Source organism: Cervus elaphus, chromosome 21 (assembly GCF_910594005.1).
Source record: "Cervus elaphus chromosome 21, mCerEla1.1, whole genome shotgun sequence".
Classification (NCBI taxonomy): Eukaryota; Metazoa; Chordata; class Mammalia; order Artiodactyla; family Cervidae; genus Cervus; species Cervus elaphus.
The window spans coordinates 66288650-66307431 of NC_057835.1; the positions used below are offsets into that span (position 1 = coordinate 66288650).

Genomic DNA, 18782 nt, shown 5'->3' on the forward strand with positions numbered 1-18782 from the left:
GCAAAGGAGCACTGTGCATTCTGATGTTTTGAAAGATGTTTGCTATATTAAGACTGTCTCTCCTCAAAACAAGTTCTTCAACTTAAGTCTTAGGTAGGCAGGTCTGCCTTTAAAATTAATGAACTAATCTTTATTTATCATAAAATTAATCATTTTCCTTTAACTTCTTCATTACATGCTGCTATATAACGTCAAAGAACTAGAATACTAAAGGCTATTTCTCCTAGCTTCATATGATTAAATCTTTTCTTAAAAGGTTCTGTCATTCAATTTTCCTTAGAATAGTCATTAAGGCTGTTTTTCCTTTTTCATCAGTTTTTTTGCAGTACTGATATATGTGTGACTATCAAGAACAGAAGTATTTTTGTTTTTTGCTTTTAACTAAATATATCAGATTATGCTCTCACTGCATAAAAGTGTTTTTTTTTTTTAATGTGGACCATTTTTAAAGTCTTAATTAAATTTGTTACATTATTGCTTCTGTCATTTACATTCTGGGTTTTTGGCCATGAGGCATGCGGATCTTAGCTCCCTGACCAGGGATGGAACCCACACCCCCTGCATAGGAAGGTGAAATCTTAACCACCAGACTGTCACGGAAGCCTTTGCAGAAAATTTTTAGAATCTGCCTTTTAGAATTTCCTAAAAGAAAAATCTGTTCTTCAAATTACATAAAAAGTTATTTTCTTTTACTTGTTAGCCAAAGCAAAGTCAAGTTTTCTCAGTCATATATAATTTTTCTTTTATCTTTTTAAAATTTAGCTTCTTTCTTATAACTCCCTATATTTTCTAATTACTCTAAAAAGCTATTTGCAAACCAAGAGGTCCCTATTTCTGTAGGACGGCTGCAGAAACAAACTAAGGCTGAAAATAAGTTGATGAAACTCTTCAGAAAAGACACAAGACACTGGATGAGGTAATTTTATTTGTGTGAGGCCTGGCTTCTAATAGTAACACAGGAATGACAGGACGGTATAAGCTGTCAGCACTTAAACATCTGAAATTACTGGAAATAAAATCACTTAAGGGAAAGGCTGCCTATAATCTACTGGGATAGCTTTGAAACCAGATATTTTAAACTACAAAGGTAGGTCTATTTTAGTTACTTGTACCATGTTTCATTTTTAAATGGTTGAGAATGCTAAGATGGCATCCACAATGAAAATGGCAGGAAAGAAAAATTCACCTGCCCTGTTATACAGAGTGAAACAAGTCAGAAAGGGGAAAACAAACATCATATTAACACATAAATGTGGAATCTAAGAAAACGGTGCTGATGAACCTATTTGCAGGGCAGGAATAGAGACTCAGACCTAGAGAATGGACTTGTGGACACAGTGGGGGAAGAAGAGGGTGGGACAAATTGAGAAAATAGCACTGACATATATACACTACCATGTGTAAAACAGATAGCTAACAAGAAGCTGCTATATAACACACGGAACTCTACCTGGTGCTGTAATGACCCGGGGTCGGGGGTGGGGGCCGTGGGGAGAGGTTCAAGAGGAAGGGGATACATATATACTTATGGCTGATTAGCACTGTTATACAGCAGAAACCAACACAACATTGTAAAGCAATTCATTTCTAATTTTAAAAAAATTTTTTAATTAAAAAACCCATCTGACATAATTATGATGGATTATAACGTCATACTAAAATGTGTTAAGAGCAGCTGAGCTCCTCTATAAAAAAAGAACTGATCCCCAAGTCAGAACTGACCATTCTTCCAAGAACACCTTCATCCTGAATAATACTACTGCAGTGATTTGTAATAAGACATGTATTTTTCTCTCTGGATATTAGGATAGTTGAAGACTTTTCAATCACTACTATTGTAACAGGACTCATAACAAAAGTTTATTGACCATCACATGCCAGTTCTCTTGAACATGCACATTTAATGTGAATAAATATTTGAACAATTAAAGTACAAGTGATATTATGTAGTAAACATACAAATAATATGCAATGCAAATTTAGAGAAATATGATGGAGGAAACCACTAAGTTTCTCAGAGAGTGGCTGCATTTTAAAGGAGATAATGTCTGATCTGGATCTAATAAGTTCAGTAAATTCCCTGGTGGTTCAATGGTCAGGACTCCACATTCTCGCTACTTAGGGCCCAGGTTGACTCCCTGGTCAGGGAACTAAGATTCCAGAAGCCACACACTCTGACCAAATAATAATAATAATAAAATAAGATACCGAGTATTAAAACACACACATACACACACGTATGGTTCAGGACCAAGAAAAGCAATGAATGTAAGCCAATCAAGAGAGTGAAAGTAAATAGGTGATATCACTCAAGTTAATTAAATTTAGACTAAAATCCTGTGGGCAATAAGGATCCATAGAAAGTTGTAAGGCAAAAGAGTCACTGATCAAAACTTCTGTGGGAAGATGGATAAATAAGTGAAAGGGATTGATCAACCAATGACAGAGAAACCTAACAAAAGGCTACAAATACTATGGAATAAACATTAGCAACAGTAACAGCATGAATACATTTAAGAACTCATGGTTGGCAAGTCACCTTATTTCAGAATGGTATTTTCAAATCAAGAATCTATTTTCCAATAGAATAAATTATTGAAAGTACTGAAAGAGTGCGAGGTCCTTTTGTTCAGCTGAGGGGAAGGCAGTTGGCCTGGGCCAGGTATGTCTTCAGGAAGGGCGTTCGACTAAGGTCACTGGGCTTGTTGCTTTTCTGATCGCCACTCCCCTGGCTGGCCAGACAAGACTCGCCAGCAGAGCGGCAGCCATTCCTCTCATGCTTGTGGGCACTGCTCTGAGCAGTGTCACCCTTTATAACAGAAAGCTGGCGGGCACTATGGGGAAAAAGAAAGCCAGATGAAAGTGGAGGGAGGTGCTAGAAGAAGAGGAAGAAAATGTGTGGTGGAAAAAGTTCTAGACTGCCCAGTAGTACACATCAAAGTGGAGCACTTCCTGAAGTGGAAGGGGTTCTCAGAGAACAATGCATGGAGCAGAAGAGAACCTGGAATGCCCTGGCCTCATTGCCGAGTTTCTGCATTTACAGAAAAAAGCACACAGGACAAATAAACCAGAGGGAGGCAACGCAAAGCTGATTCTAATTCGGATTCGGAAAATAAGGTGGAAGAGAGCAAACCAAACAAGAAGAAAGAAGAGTCAGAAAACCCATGAGGCTTTGCCCGGGGTTTGGAACTAGAACAGGTTACTGGAGCGACAGACCCCAGTGGAGAACGCATGCTTCAGATGAAGTGGGAAAACTCTGATGCCACTGACTTGGTCCCTACCAAGGAAGCCAAGGTCAAGCACCCACAGATAGTCATATACTTCTATGAGAAAAAGCTGATGTGGCATTCCTACCCGTCAGAGGATAATGACAAAAACAATGACAAGAATTAAGCCCCTGTCACATCTGACTGTGGGTTTCAAGTGGGGGAAAGGAGGAGTTCTACTTGTCTTGACACCATAAAGATGGCTTGAAAAGATGCCCTTTGACAAGTCAGTATAGTTTCTGTGCTCTCCAATAGCCCAAGTGCTTTAAAGCTGTTCCATGCCATACAGTTTGCATACCCATCCCAGCATAGGGAAAAGGGGGGTCAACGTTTCAAGGCAACTGATTCTGAACTTTGCTGAGGGCAAAGGCCCTTCTATGAAGGACAAAACTTGCAGGATGGGATGTGGGAGAGCAGGAAACACTATAGAGACACTTAGAAGAACATATCCACAACCCACAGCCTTCTTCCCAATAGTGTGAACTCTGCAATTTTTACAGCATAGTATGTGTACAGTTTTTGGCTATTACTGGTGTACTATTTGGGGTGGGTCAGATGGGGTGCAAAAGAAGGGAGATAGGTTAGGATCATTTTTGTTAACATTTGGGAAAACAGTGAAACAAAGGAAAGAACCACTAATGATGATTGGATTCTGTGTCCAGTGCTGCAGCCTTTCAAAAAATGTCATTGGCAACCTGAATGAGGACAGTGAGAGACTGTTTAAAAACTACGAATGCCTGAAACATAGAAGCCACGGTGTTCCCTGCCTGAGCTTAATGCTGTTTCCAGCAATGGACGAAGTCAGTTAAGAAGTTACCAAAGCTGCCACTTGGGGGATGGAAACTGGTTGTGGAGGAAAAGTCTTCTGAACACAGGCAGATCATTCTGTCTTAGAGGTGCTAATTCTTGAAATTGACAAGAAGACCCTGTCTTTTCCAATTATAAAGTTATAAATATTAACTTCTCCATCCAAGCCACTGGATGAACTATCTGGGGAAGGGCAGAGGGTGATATGGGCTTCCCTGGTGGCTCAGAGTAAAGAATCCACCTGCAATGCAGGAGTCCTTGGTTCAATCCCCGGGTTGGGAAGATCCCTGGAAGACAGCATGGCAACCCACTATAGGATTCTTGCCTGGAAAATCCCATGGACAGCATGGAGGGCTATAGTTCATGAGGTTGCAAAGAGTCGGGCATGACTGAGAGACTAAGGACAAGCTCAAAAGGGTGGTGTAGGAGGTATGTGAGTAGACAAAGACAAGGGCTGGTGTTCATAGGGTGGAAAACTCTTGGAGCCTCTGTTTTTGAACTTTGAAACTATTGGGGGCACGGTTCAGTCACTGACAGCACAAGTTCAAGAGTCAAACGATTTCAAAAGCCCTGGTCTCAGGAGAAGATTTAATTTTCTTACTGGGGCAGTGGTTCACTTTAAAATAAAATGAATTATTTAATCATAAGAATTAACCCAAAACAGTGTCTTGAATCATGAGATCCATCAGTTCCTGACATTGTCTAGACCTGAATCGAGAACCCCACTGTAACTTTTAGCCATGTGTTAGGTTTCTGTGAAAGCTTTTGTTTAAATGTAAACTTCATATCAACACTGTCAGTTTTTGTCTTAACAAAACTATAGATTTTTTTTAAGTACTGAATATACCCTTAGGAAAAGCTGAGAAAGGAACTGTTACTTTTTATTTTATAATTATGATTCTCATAATTGTTTTGTCACAAACACTGAAATATTAAATTATTTCAAAATAATTTTAACTGCATGTATATGAACATGAACTAAAACTACTGAATGACCAAACTTAATTTCAAGGTAAGTAGTATTTTAAAATACCTTCATATTACATATGAAATAACATTTATATTACATATGAAGGTGCAGATTCATGCACCTCCTATCATCATATATAATTTCAAAACTTCCCCACATAATTTCATTTTAATTGCTAACCTTCCTCTCTAGAGAACTCTTTTAAATTTTCATTAGCTTTGCTAATACTTTTAATTGCATTTACTGTGCAAGTCAGAAACCCAGATGTTATCCTGAAAACCACTTCTCTCTTGATAACAGCCATACATCATCATTAAATACTGAAAAATTAACCTCCTAAATAATCCTCAAATCTTCTTCTACTCCTCTCCATCTCCAGCCTCCCTACCAAGATCAACTCCTACTTATCTCTCTTAAGAATTCCTACCGTTATCATCTCTCTACTGGTCTACCAACATCCTCTCTCATGGCAGCACCCATCGATCACAGCAGTTCTCCACATCGCAGCAAAAATGATCTTTTTAAAACACAAACCGATCCTGTGAGCATCACCACCATCAGGCCCTTCAGCGGCTTCACAATGCTTTAAGGAGGGAAGCAGGGAACATAGGTCTCAGCAGAATGCAGCCCCTTTCTCTCCAACTTCATTTTGCTCTGTTCTCCCTCTTGCTCTCTCCCCTTCGGTGTCTCCCACTCACCAAGTTACTTCTCACATATCATGCTGTCAGAAGGCTGATCTCTCCACCTAGTGAATGCCCACACTAACTCTTTCACATTGAAATTCAAACTTCACTTCAAGAAAGCTTTCACTAATTTTTCAAACCAAGTCAATTTTCCTATTGTATAATCTCATAACATAATCTTTCTTTTGTGAGACTACTATAATTTCAAATTTCTATTTACTTGTGTGATTATTTCTTCTTCCAACTTATAAGTTCTATGACAGTACCTATCATTTTTTATAATCCAAAGTATCTTTACCATTTCTATCAAAATTTGTTAAGTATGAAAAAATATACACATGCTGCAGTGTATTAAAGCAATATAGAGTATACAGAAAGAATGCAAAATCTTTCCTTCTCCTCTCTCGTCACCAGAAATAACAACCATCACTATTCTATTCTGTATTTTCCAAGACTTTTCTCAAGAATTATAGTAAAGTATATATCTACAAATTATACTTTTTATAAAAACTGAATCACATTTAGATTTGCCAAATTTAGCCAACAGAAATATAGGTTGCTCAGCTAAATTCAAATTTCAGATGAACAATGAATTTTTTATCACACAAGTATGTACCAAATATTATTTATTGCTTATCTGAAGTTCAAATTAAACTTGACATCCTATATTTACCTAACAACTTTAATCATGTAATACATATCATTTTGAATTTGGCTTTCTCCATTATAGATTTTGGGTTTCTGCTATATATATTTATAAGAGGTACTGATTATACCTCCAATAAGGAACTATGAAACTAAATAGGAAGAAGAAGAAAAAAGCACGTTATTTTCAAATATGTAAAGCATTCTACATTCCTTAAAAATAAACTTCCATTTTCCTTTCCATGAGACAGAAATGGTCTATTTTAAGTATGAAAAACTGGAAGTCTTCTGAGTGTTGCAAATTTTCTCAAAGCAACACTCAAAGATGGGCATTCGGCAGAAACTTCTCATGGTATGAAAAGACTGTAATTTAACTTTGTATGTATTTCAAATATATAAACTATATATCACACTTTATCATTAAATTTACAGGATAAATAAAAATAATTTATACCTAAAAATAAAACATTCAAATCATTCTATGAATAAGTGAAAAATAAAGACTTTTAAAAAAGCTTCCTCACAAGTAATGCATCATGATGACTGCACTTTATTATTCTATGAAGATAAAATGATATGACCATTCTTACATCATTTAAACCAAATTTCAAAATATTAGTACCAAGCCTAGTTCTCTGATCAAAATCATCTTGACATTTAGAATAGAGTTGTTTTAAATGGATCCACAGAGGAACTAGCATCATCTAATTATGTCCATGGTGTTTAGCATTGCAGAGGTAAAACAAATAACTTTTGCATGTCATCTGAAAATGTTATCTCCATAATCACTTTATTTAGCAATCATGATTTCTTCTATCATCAGAAATGTGATGTGATAAACATGGGCTAGAAATAGAGTTTACTTTGTTAGCTACTTTAAAACATAAGACCATTTATTTGTTAATTATACCTCAAAAAAGCTGGGGGGTGGGGGACACTATAAAATGAATCTTAGCACCACACGGAGAAACCTTATGACATATACTTCAGAGGTATTATTGGTTCAAGTTTGACCACAGTCATTCATCAGATTATAAAAATAAAATGATAAGGCATAGGCAATAACACCAGTTCAGTCAATCCAACCTTATCGAAATGAACAGGGGCAAGTTATATAATGATCCGAACAACATTTCCTAACATAAATTGAGGGTTATTTTTTTCTAACAGAATAAATAAAGTTAGACCTAAAGTCAGACCTAAAACTTAAAATATTATTGAAAGTCTTGCACATGTAAATAAAGAAATATGCACAAAAATATTCATGAGCAAGATTTGTAATAATTTTTAAATGGCAACAAAAAATTACTAAAAAATGAAAAAAATGTGGTACACATTCATATAATGGATTAATATAATCAGAGAAAAAATGAATGAACTATGGTTATACATACGTTGAGTAAGAAAATGAAGCTGGAGAAAGAATAAAAATGGAATGATATGTGTGGCAGCTAACTTTTGCTCAGTAGCATGCTACCCCAAAACTGAAGAGTGTTAAAACAATTAACATTTATTTGGTCTCTTATTCTGCAGGTCACCCACTAAGGGTGGCCCCAACTGGAAAGTCCACCTGGAAGCCTTGATGGATCTCAGTTGAGGCTGATTCTGACATCTGTGATCGGTTGCCAAGTTAGAAAGAGGCTGATTGCCAACACCTTATCTTTCCTCAACACGGTCTCTCATATTCTTGTTCAAACTTTTCACATGGTGGTCTCAGGGTTCCAAATGTAACAAAAAGCAAGCATTTTTCAAATCTCTTTGTCGTGTTTGCTAACGTCCTTTAAGCCACAGCAAGTCATATGCACCAGCCAAATTACAGAGATGACAAACAGGTTACACTTTATGGAAGGATCTACAATGCGACAACTTGCAAGAACAACAGGGATGAGAGAAATTTGTATCAAGCTTTATAATTTATCACAATATCACTTATACAATTTTACACAGAAGAAGACTCTGTGTACTGCTGAATGACACACACATACACACAATCATAACAAAAGTATGAATATATGTGCAATAACACTAAATGCAAGGTTCAAGATAGTGACAACTCTTGGCTGGAGAAGGGAAATGAGAAAGAGAAAAATAAAGAGGGAGCTTTAACTAAATTTATAGTTTTTCCCTGAATTAGCTAAAAGAAGGGTTTATGGATATTCTTATAAAATAAATTATTACCCCTTTTAGCATGTTTAAATATAAGGAAATTCCTATAAATTAAGGAACTTATAAAGATCCACCAACACATATTACTAAATACAGACTGCAAAATAAAATCTGGCATAATTTTTTAAAAGCTCAGTGAATTAGAGGATCAGTTTTCCATAATCTTCATAATCAAAAAAAGCACAAAGACATTAAAAAAGATTGATAAAATCTGTTAAGAAATAAAATCTGTTAAAAGATGTAGATGCTCAACACAGGTTACAAAACACCCCCCTTAGACAATTCAGTATCAACTATGGGTCAATAATTCAAAATTACAAAAACGAGAAAATAAACTATCATGATCTATGAACAAGAGGAAACAACAACAAAAACAAATCTGAGAAAACTTTAAATAACAGCATTATTAACTGCAGATGACAGTATAATAACATTTGAATTAAAGAAAATGATGAAGTGGAAAACTTAAGAATCAATTATAATCAAAAAGAGAGCTGAAAGAAATTCAAAATGAATTTTTAAAACACTGAATTCACTGAAATTAAAACACAGAGGATAAGTTAAACAGCAGATCATATGAATAAAAAAGAAATAGTACCCTGAAAAGTTATCGAGAGAAATCACTCAGAACATGACACAAATCACAAAACATTAAAAGTATAAAAGAGGGATATAGAGACAAGAATGATAGAATAATAGTATCCAGCATATGTTTTATCAAAATTGCAGAAAGAGAAAAATAGGAAAAAGCAATACTTAAGGAAATAACAACAGAGAATTTACCAGCATTGCTGAAAGACAAAATTTCAGATTCAAGAAGCAAAATGATTCCCAAGTAAGATAAAATGAAAACCACAACTAAATGAACTGGGGTTAGATTACATAAAATAACGGTAACCAAAAGATAGGAAATGAAGTACAAAGAACAGACACATTACCTAAAAAGGAGTAACGATCAGATTAACAGCAAGCGTCTCAAATGAAAAAAGAAAGTAATGATCAAGGCAAAGTTTTGTAACCATATAAACTACCACTCAAGTCTGAAATAATGATAAGTTAAACAGGGCAAAATTTCTAAGTGACTTCTTAGAAAAAATAAACTTACCAAAACTAATTTAACAGGAAGTAGGAAATATGAATACTAAACCTTCTATAGGTTTCCCTCGTGGCTCAGATGGTAAAGAATCTGCCTGCAATGCAGGAAACCTGGGTTCGATCCCTGGGTCAGAAAATCCACTGGAAAAGGAAAGGGCAACCCACTCCAGTATTCTTGCCTAGCGAATTACATGGACAGAGCAGTCTGGCAGACTACAGTCCATGGGGCCACAAAGAGTCAGACACGACTGAGTGACTAACATATATACATACAAACCTTCCACAGGAATTGAAACAGTAGTTTAAAATTATTTTTAAAGAACAAAGAAGAGGAGGAGAAAAAGAAGAAGGGAAGGAGGAAGGGTAGGGAAAAGAGGTGTAACAGTAGAAAGACAAAAACACAAAGAAAAAAAAACACAAGGAAAAAGGGAGGATCGGTAAGATGGATGAGAAGAAAAGTGGGAGGCAGGACTGAAGAGTTCTAAGGAGAATTCCACAAAACTTTTAAAGGTCATTCCAATCTTTTACAAAATCTTCCAAAAACCAAATTTTAAAATTTTAATTATTCGAATGTATACATTTCTAGGTACTGCCTTAGCTGTCTCTTTTAACAAAATTTGACATACATTATCATTTAGTAAAAATAAAAATAAATCATGACGAAGATGGGTTTATTGTAGGACTGCAAATATAGTTTAGTAATGGAAATTTCACTACCTAATTAAGATATCGGCAAGATATATATATTTCCATCACATCATATTTAATACAGTTATATATCACACTCAGGGATTCCCAGGTGGTGCTAGTGGTAAAGAATCCGCCTGCTAATGCAGGGGATACAAGAGATGTGGGTTTGATCCCTGGGTCAGGAAGATCCTCTGGAGTAGGAAGTGGCAACTCACTCCAGTATTCTTGCCTGGAAAATTCCATGGCCAGAGGAGCCTCGAGGGCTACAGTCCATGGGGCTCCAAAGAATTGGACATGACTAAGCACCTATCACACTAAATGGCAAAGTATTAGGGTTCTTTTAAAAATCATGAAAAGAAGATGCTGACTACCACTTCCAATGCTGGAAGCCTAGACAGTGAATTAAAGTACAAATAAGAAATAAAAGATACTAAAATTATATGCGTAGGGTATGACAAAAGGGACAACCAACCATAAACTCACTCACATAAATGTAAGATAAAATATAGACAAGTTCGATAAAATTTCAGTTCAAGTCCAAATACAGCTTCTTCTGGAACATGAAAACCTAAATTTTTAAAAATGTATATGTATGATGTGATCTCATCTTTGTCAGTCCACAAAATAATGCCTATTAGTGACCCAGGTGTAGAAAGCCCTAAGGTGTGCAGTATTATCATGTGGCATCAGCCAATCAGCCAAGGGGAACATATGCCAATCTGAGACCAATGAGTACATCCATTCTGACCTGCCAGAGAAAAACACTGTTTACAACTGACTGAACCAATCCTTGATCCTCTCAAAAAGATTGTATATGGAAACCTGAGTGACCCGAGCCAACCATGAGACTTGAGCTGGGTAAGATATATCTATGGCTATAGCCCAACCGCACAGCCAGGTAGAAATGTCATGGCCCATATGATTCATCAGCAGTGGGGTGCCCCAAATTATCATACCTTCTGCCATTCACCATGACCACCTCATCAAGGCCAGCTAAGGGGAGACAAAGATACATACCAGACTAAGGACATAAATCAGGAGGAATACACATTCCTGGCAACCATGACTTCCAAGTATATACAGTATGGGCCTCTGGAGGCCTGGATCCAGAATCACCCAGTGTGTCATTTGGAAAAATCGCATACCCTGGGATTCTGACTGGCACTTACTCCCACATGCCCAACAGTGGTGACCTGTGTGGGACATCTGCATTGGAAATGGGGGTGCTGGAGCTGTGGATGGCACATTTGGAAGTCCACTGAAGTTCCCCGGGTGACTGGTGTGAAACTGACGGGCATGCTCTCGAGTTATTCCAGTGTAACTACTAGTATCATTTATGCTTATGAGAACATCACAGTCTATTAAAACAAGGAAGTTCCTTACAAAGGAGTCTTAGCTTCCCTGCTAAGACTGATACTGATACTGATACTGTAGCTAAGCTGCTACAACGCTGATTACAAATAGGCTCAGCTAAAATCCTATTGTGGCAATCATTTACAACATATGCTCAATCATGCTGTACTCAGACTTATACAGTGATATAAACTATTTCTCCAAAAAAGGGGGAAAATATGAACAATGTGGATCCCCAAAATAAGGCTTTTTAAATACTTTATAGGACCAATCCATGATAAAAGAAACAGTAGCTAAGTAAACTGTCAGTACTTTGCACTTAAAAGTTAATTTTTCTCCTGTAAGCCTTATCATCTCCTGTCTCAAGCCAGATAAATGAGTTTAATCATACTATCTATCCTTACTCTGAAAAGGATACAAAAAATTAAAGAAAGTTCAACAGATGTACAATAACATTATCTATGATTAAAGACACTGAATGAAAGCATTTTTAATGCTTTAAAAAGAAAAGTGAATGAAGAATTCTCACCAGGAATAATATAAGTTTTCTTTAAGACACTGAACTTCATCTAATAACATAATTCAAAAGAGGACTAAAATACTCCTAAATTGCTTCTGAAGGCAAGGGAAGAAAAAAGGAATTTCTGACTACTGGTTTTTAGTCAGTTACCATGGGAACTTGGAAATTCCTTTTGAAATTTTCTCTTAAAAGCTACTGAAAGACAAAATATTGATGGTTTCTGATCTGTTTAGAGACAATGACTAGGATAATTAATGTTAAGGTAGCAGCTTGTATCACTATGATTTCCTTCTAACTCCTTCACTTTTCAACACAGCACTCCATTTTCCAACAACTTAGATGTTAGGAGACAATTAAAAATCAAAATACAGGTGATAATACTTGAATATTAAAAATGAAGGGATAAAGCAGAAAACATTCAGGAAATACAATTAATTCAGACTGAGGATAAGAGTAAGGGAAGAAAGAGGAGATGACAACAGGAGAAATCATGCAGGAGCTTGTGCCAAGGGGGAAGAAATAAGGATCTCGAGTGACACTAAGATCAATCCCAGGACTTCTCTGATGGTCCAGTGGCTAACACTCCATGCTCCTAATGCAGCAGGGACGTGTTTTATCCCTGGTCAGGGAACTAGATCGCACATGCTGCAACTAGAGATCCCGTATGTTGCAACTAGAAGATCCCAGTGTACCTATGAAATAAGTACAAAAACAATCCTGTTCCGATTCCGTCTACTCAGTACTTGAGACTTTGGGAAAGCCACTTGATCCTTCTGAGTGTCAGTAAGATGAATATAATACCTATTTCCCAGCGTTGTTTGGGGTTTCCCAGTGTTTACTCGGTACTTGAGACTTTGGGAAAGGCGCTTGATCCTTCTGAGTGTCAGTAAAATGAATAAAATACCTACTTCCCTGAGTGTTTTGGGCTTCCCAGCTGGCACAGTAGAAGAATCCGCCTGCCAGTGCAGGAAGCGCAAGAGACGTGGGTTCGATCCCTGGGTCAGGAAGATCCCCTGGAGTAGGAAATGGCAACCTGCTCCAGTATTCTTGCCTGGAAATTTCCATGGCAGAGGAAACTGGTGGGTTACAGTCGTGGGGCCGCAAAGAGCTGGATATGACAACCCAGTGTTGTTTTGCGGCTTAAGTGAGATAATGCAAAGAACATATAGGACAGTTTACTCAACAAATAATTACTGGGTACCTTTATGGGATACAACAGTGAAGCAAATAGATAATTTTGGTGTTCATGGAGGTCACATACAGGAGGACCAAATAAATACTGATTTTCAATCAGAGAAGGCAAAAAATTCCACATATACACTTGTATATATAATAAATTTCCAAGATCTAATTCTCCTTTCTCTTGCAAAGTCCCATCCTTCAAATAAGATAAGTAATTAAACACACACAAATTCCATCACTGGGCCCTGACCAGTACTTTATATTCCCTATGTATGACCATAAAAATACAATGCAAACAGTACTATCACTGTTTGGCATTATGTGTGATCAAAAGGTTCTGATATGGGATACTTTTAATTTTAAAAAACAACTCCAGCACAGTTACATTCTGAAACAGTAGCCTCAATATAACTATTCCAAATAATATGCCCATATTTTAAACCCCTTTCTAAAATCCTATGGAAATACTTTTAAATAGGCATCTCTAGTAAGTTAATATAAATTACAAAATAAAACACAGATGCTGAAGCACTGGTTCTTAAATATTTTGGGTTGTCGCAATTTGGAAGGTATGACTGGTAGAGACTAGGGATGCAAAACATACTTAATTGCATGAGACAGTCCCCAGCAATAAAGAATCACCTGGTCCAAAATGTCCACAGAACCACTGCCAAAAACTGTTTTGCTCTAAAAGAACACCGAAGGTTTGTAAATTATTTACTGATAGAATCTCTGTGCTACAGTATGTCATTAGATCAGTCATAATGATAAGAGAGACATTATTTAGTGAAATCCCATAGGAAATATTGTCATAGCACAGAACAGGAAGCTAAAGATCACTGAGAAAACTTAGTGGTCAAATTTAATATAATCCACTACAGCTGATGGCTCAAAAAGAAATATATGGCTTCAAAACTTAAATTGGCAGTAACACTGCAAAAAGATCAATTTTATTTATAATCTGGAACTAACAGGGTTTTTCCCCTTAATGCAGATGGATTTCCTTGAACCACTAACAACATGCATTGGATATCAAAGCAAAAAATGTAGACATAAAATTTAGATCAGCATTCCCTAAGGTGATTTTGTCAAGCAAGCAAGAAATATAGATCACACTGTTCCTTAAAAATATATCCTTTCAAAATTTGTCATTCATTTTCCTAGTAATACAGAATCTAATTACAGGAGCTGCTTAAGTAGTATTTATTAAAATGAATGATATTTAAAACAATATGCCCCAAACTAAATTATAGGGTTTAGAATACTCAAAAAATGTCAAAAGATTGAAATTTTCACTCAATATGTTTGACATAAAACCGGTAAGATAATACTGCCCACAATGCAATCCCTATCAAGCTACCAACGGTATTCTTTACAGAACTAGAACAAATAATTTCACAGTTTGTATGGAAATACAAAAAGCCTCAAATAGCCAAAGCAATCTTGAGAAAGAAGAATGGAACTGGAGGAATCAACCTGCCTGACTTCAGGCTCTACTACAAAGCCACAGTCATCAAGACAGTATGGTACTGGCACAAAGACAGAAATATAGATCAATGGAACAAAATAGAAAGCCCGGAGATAAATCCATGTACCTATGGACACCTTATCTTCGACAAAGGAGGCAAAGATATACAATGGAAAAAAGACAACCTCTTTAACAAGTGGTGCTGGGAAAATTGGTCAACCACTTGTAAAAGAATGAAACTAGAACACCTTCTAACACCATACACAAAAATAAACTCAAAATGGATTAAAGATCTAAATGTAAGACCAGGAACTATAAAACTCCTGGAGGAGAACATAGGCAAAACACTCTCCGACATAAATCACAGCAGGATCCTCTATGACCCACCTCCCAGAATATTGGAAATAAAAGCAAAAATAAACAAATGGGACCTAATGAAACTTAAAAGCTTTTGCACAACAAAGGAAACTATAAGCAAGGTGAAAAGACAGCCCTCAGGATGGGAGAAAATAACAGCAAACAAAGCAACAGACAAAGGATTAATCTCAAAAATATACAAGCAACTCCTGCAGCTCAATTCCAGAAAAATTAATGACCCAATCAAAAAATGGACCAAAGAACTAAACAGACATTTCTCCAAAGAAGACATACAGATGGCTAACAAACACATGAAAAGATGCTCAACATCACTCATTATCAGAGAAATGCAAATCAAAACCACAATGAGGTACTATTACACGCCAGTCAGGATGGCTGCTATCCAAAAGTCTACAAGCAATAAATGCTGGAGAGGGTGTGGAGAAAAGGGAACCCTCTTACACTGTTGGTGGGAATGCAAACTAGTACAGCCACTATGGAAAACAGTGTGGAGATTTCTTAAAAAACTGGAAATAGAACTGCTATATGACCCAGCAATCCCACTTCTGGGTGTACACACTGAGGAAACCAGATCTGAAAGAGACACGTGCACCCCAATGTTCATTGCAGCACTGTTTATAATAGCCAGGACATGGAAGCAACCTAGATGCCCATCAGCAGATGAATGGATAAGGAAGCTATCGTACATATACACAATGGAATATTACTCAGCCATTAAAAAGAATTCATTTGAATCAGTTCTAATGAGATGGATGAAACTGGAGCCCATTATACAGAGTGAAGTAAGCCAGAAAGATAAAGAACATTACAGTATACTAACGCATATATATGGAATTTAAAAAGATGGTAACGATAACCCAATATCCAAAACAGAAAAAGAGACACAGATGTACAGAACAGACTTTTGGACTCTGTGGGAGAAGGCGAGGGTGGGATGTTCTGAGAGCATCGAAACAAGTATACTATCAAGGGTGAAACAGACTACCAGCCCAGGTTGGATGCATGAGACAAGTGTTCAGGGCTGGTGCACTGGGAAGACCCAGAGAGATGGGATGGGGAGGGAGGCGGGAGGCGGGATCGGGATGGGGAACACATGTAAATCCATGGCTGATTCATGTCAAGGTATGGCAAAAACCACTACAATACTGTAAAGTAATTAGCCTCCAACTAATAAAAATAAATGAAAAAAAAAAATACTGCCCACGTAGAAAAGTCCTCTAACCTAACTAAGAACAGTCAAACTGAATGAAAACGTAGAAGTCATCCCAAGCTAAACTTCTCAAAGGAGGGTTTTTCCTCCTAATTATATACCTAATTAAAGGTGAGCCATTCTTAAAATTCTCTTCTAGATAGCTCAAAGATAATGTTGGCTACACTGATATTTTTAGCAGGATCTGAAAATTGGGAGTGAAGCACAGCCATGTATCTTTCACACTCAGAAGGTGATACTGTTACCCATGCATGTTGTTGCTTACCTGCTGGCTCATCTATTTGGCACAGGCAGCAGCCGTCCCTTAACTCCAGCTTTTGCCAAACCTTCTCTTCCAACTTCTCTGACTCCTGGGCTAGGAGCATTATTCATTGTGAGCTACGAGATGAAGGATGTAATATTCTCTCACAAGATAACTATATTCATCAAACTAGGAAATAGTGAGAGGGCAGTTTCCAGTAATCCTTGCTTCCCTTTACTTCATGTCAACATTCCCTTCTACTTTCTGCCTTGATGACTTTGGGTAACAGCACCAAAATACAGAAGGACCAACTCCCACAAATTGTTTAAACAGCTCCCAAAACTTAGTATGGAGAAGTCTTTATAATAAATCCCTCAAATGTGTATCTTCTAGTGGTCTGCTTCTCTGATTAAACCTTGACTAACAGAGGATTTCTACAAGGTGCCCTTTATATTGCTCAAGAATATTAAATTACAGTATAAGTCCAGGAAAATAAGATGTGTAAAACTCCTAAGAAACATTAACCATTTGGATAGTAAATTTTAAAATATCTTATGAGATACAAGTAGAACTCATAAAATATGTGAGGAAGCAAGAAGCTACTGAAACAGAATTTGCAGAATATGTTAAATATAGGTAGCAAATTAGCAACCTGTTAGGGTTGGGGAGAGAGAAAACACATAAATGTTGCATTCCACAGGATATAGGATGCAAGCAGTGTGGACTATCCCACTTACATTTTAACCTATGCATGCTGACTGACTTACCTCTATCTAGCCTTTTGCCTGTTATTTGTGTTCTAATTAATCTTGATAGTGTTCTGATGCAATATTTTACCTTTATTTGACTTGTAACCTGCTTTACAGAATCAATGATTTATTGAATATTTAGAACAAGTAAATAGGTGTGCAAGGATTTTGTTAACCTGATGTTTTCAGAAAAGACAACTACACACTGCAAGACCCTACTTAAAAAAGTCTAACCACCAAGTTTTTTTTTTTTAAGATGCTCAATATGGTTCTTGCATATTTAGAAAATCTGAAAAAAGCTTGGTGTTTTGGTTCTTTTTTATTTCTTCCAAGGATCTATTGCTATTAGAGAAGATATAATTTATGAGCTGATATTTAAAACCTATTTATATCAACTCCCTCTTGATTTATGTGAAGCTTAACATATATAAGATGGACAAAATCAAACAGGAGAAGTTCAGTACTGATATTATGCTGTAGCAGGACACACACACAAGAAGTTGATACCAATTAAGAGCTTTTAATACAATCTGAAAATGAGTAATTTCATTCAAGATATTTAAGGGAGTGAAACAAAGGACTTATATAGGTATTATGCCCTAGAGAGGATGCTGTTGGCTCCTCTCCAACAGCCACCCTTCTCTTCCTTCTGAACAGAATCCCAAACTTTATGCAAGAACCTGGAATTGAATGCTACCTCCACTCTAGGTCTAAGCTTATCATGGCCATCCCATCTCCCTGTACAGGTTTTGAAGAACCTGAACTAAAGCTAATCAACACATGGTATTCCATGGCAATTACTGGTTTAAACGTGGGCATGTGGCTGAAGTCAACCCAATCACATTGAATGAAAGAAGAGGTTTTTATTCCACAGGGGGGTAAAAATGTATCTGATTGTCTATCTAGTACAAGTATAATGTTAATTTAAACAAGCAAAAGTTTCTTATATTCAAGGTAATGGTTCTTGGAATTTAAAAAGAATTAAAATTTTGTTAAAAAAAAAAAGTATTGAAGCTACTAAAGAGAAACCTGTCTGCAAAGTATGAGCCATTTCAAATTTGAGAAAATAATACTTTTCAAAACTATGGATATAGTTAATACATTAAGGCTAAATAATCCATCAATGCCATTTCCATCTTGAAAGAAAAATCCCAACTATTTTTATTTAGTCATTGATTCAAACTGAACTGGGCTGACTCAATTTCACACTGCTACTGTTTTTACCCAATTATGTTGGTTATAATACTGTATTTCTTCTTATCAAACACCACCAATTATGACATACTACTTTTTCATATATCCGTAGAGCTGAAGCGCCCCAGAAGTACATCTTTGTAAGACTTAAATAAACCCTCTTAG

General features: G+C 36.5%; 1 protein-coding gene and 1 pseudogene across 13 annotated transcripts in view; one reads left to right on the forward strand and one right to left on the reverse strand.

Moving 5' to 3' along the window:
- VPS13B (vacuolar protein sorting 13 homolog B) overlaps positions 1–18782 on the reverse strand; it is a 775932-nt gene that overhangs the window by 499771 nt on the left and 257379 nt on the right. The window lies entirely within an intron of this gene.
- Positions 2837–3393, forward strand: LOC122679491 (annotated as a pseudogene).